We start from the raw sequence: 2,490 nt of genomic DNA, 5'->3' as shown, positions 1-2,490 counted from the left end.
GGGGTTATTAGGAGGGGTGTCGCTTAGGGGTATCCTGCCAGGAACCTGACAGGACGATCAGGAAATACTAGTTTCCTGTCAGGACCTGACAGGACCCTGACAGAAAATCAAAGATCCTGGTAGGAGCCTGTCAGGACAACCAGGACGATTAGGAAAATCAAAATCCTGCCAGGAGCCTGTCAGGAGCCTGTCAGGACCTCCAGGACCTCCAGGACAATCAAAATCCTGTCAGGAGGCCTCCAGGATCTTAGCACCCCAACAAAATGCTAATGTAGTACCTGCAATAAAAGTAATTATTAATTAGGCTAGTGCGATACAATCTAGCGCATCTTACGTAACTAGCATGTATAATTTACTTAGATCGATTAAAAGCTTAGCCTATTAGCCTATAGCTATATAAAGCCTAATATATAGGCCGATTTTAGCCCTATAGTTCTATAACCTAACTAAACTTAGCTACTAACTTAACTCTCTAACTTATAGTAGAACTGCCTATAGAAATCGCCACCGTATAAGGGTACGGCTGGTGCGAGTTGGCTATCCTCCCTACTAATAGTAGCAAGTTTAAAGTATTTAGTGCTTTTATTACTAGCTAATTAATTATACTGCTACTAATATATTTGGTAACTAAGTAAAACAGATAAGCTAGTAAGTTAGCCTAAATCTTACTAAAAATCCCAAATTTTAACCTAAGATATCTTAACAACATAATAATAATCTATAAAAACTTAGAGATAAGCTCTATTTAATAAAGTTAAATTAATATATATTTTATTACAATGCCTTTAAAAACCGGCATTATTGTAAGGGGCTAGTCTGACCGGAACGTATAATTATCTAATTAATAGTGTAGAATAAGAGTTATAGGTAAGTAGAAGATAAGTTAAGGTAGAATGATCTTTATAAATAAAGGACAATGCTTTCTAACCTCTTCTATTTAGAGACTAATCGCTAGTCCTTCTCTAGAGGAGAACCAGCTCCCTATATAATCCTTCTAAAACGCTAGTAAAACCCTTTACCCCTTATCTATCTAACCGTGTCTTCTAGGATGTAGATAGAATATAGATAAAACCTCCTTTTATCTTATCTAATATGTACCTTCTAGGGAATTCCGTTATAATTGCCTCCCCTTTAAGGGTCTTAGTCCTTTAAGACTTCGCCTCTATTAAGCTTTTATAGAGTTCCGGCTAAAACTACTAGGGAAAATTCTTAGTAGAAAGGTACTCTATAATGCGGCTTATAGCTAGTTCTTTACTAGTATAGAACCTTACTTTATTCTTAGTTCCTCTACTCTTCTCCTACTATAGTTCTTTATAATGCCTTTATAATAGAACTAAAATAATAATAATAAAAATTAGATGGGATTTACCTTTCTTATTATAAGAGTTTGTTATAAGTTAATCTAGAGATTATCCTATATAATACGTCTATAAGCTACTATCCCTATTTACCTAAAATAGGTTCTAATAATAACGTCTTTATTTTAATTTTCTTCTAGTTTATAAGCTATCGCCTCTTACGCGTCTTTTTATTAATAATACTATTTATCTCATCTTTTAGCAGACTATTTCCTTTATATCTCCGCTTTTAGCTTCTATATCTCTAGCTATTCTTTTATAGCTGCTTTATTCTCTTTTTATAACACGTCTATAAGTAATAGGATCTCTACCTTATCTCTTATAACGATGCTAACTTCTTAGAGTATTTTCTTATAATGGCTCGTGGTCCTTCTACGCATCCCTAAACCGGCGGCAGTATTATTCCTCTCTTAGTAACGCCCTAGACAGCGTCTATTACTCCTATAGCAGTTTCCCTAAAATGCTATCATTGCTACATTTATGCTCTTATATAGGATCTTTCCTATATCTATAAGATACCTTACTCTAGTAAAAATAAATCTAAATACTCCTATTGCCGCAGTAGGAGAAAGACCTATATCCCGGTATTTCCTATTCCGTTTTATTCTAGATTTTACTAATTATACTAGATCCCCGCTATCTATATATATAAGACTTATAGGCTCTAACGCGCCATCTAAAATTTCTGTTAATATTCTAATAGTAACAGGCGGGGATAAAAGGTGTCTTCCCTTGCTTGTAGACTCTTTAATTTAATAAGGGTTTCTACTACTATAGAGACGTAATAATCTTAGATATATAGTATTTAGGAGCGTATATATAAATAGCTTGTCCTTATTAATAATAACATTTATACTTTTACGCGGGCTACTCTGGCTAGGTAAGTTTCTCTAGTAACTTACTTAGGAACTATACTAACTCCTTTAGCTAATATCTCTTTAATCCCTATTTAGACGCCGATTTAGAACCTAGAAATACTAAGGATAGTAACAAAGGTTAAGATAAACGTTTTCCTCACCAGTCTCCTGCCTATGCTAGTCCTTTTAGTACCCATTATTTTAAGAAAAATGTTAGTAGAAGTATTATTAATTCTAGGGATAGAGAAGCCAATAATACTATTAATAATAATGTT

This window comes from Cenococcum geophilum, assembly GCF_001692895.1.
Source record: "Cenococcum geophilum 1.58 unplaced genomic scaffold K441scaffold_4, whole genome shotgun sequence".
Taxonomy (NCBI): Eukaryota; Fungi; Ascomycota; class Dothideomycetes; order Gloniales; family Gloniaceae; genus Cenococcum; species Cenococcum geophilum.
This window is presented reverse-complemented; position numbering follows the sequence as displayed.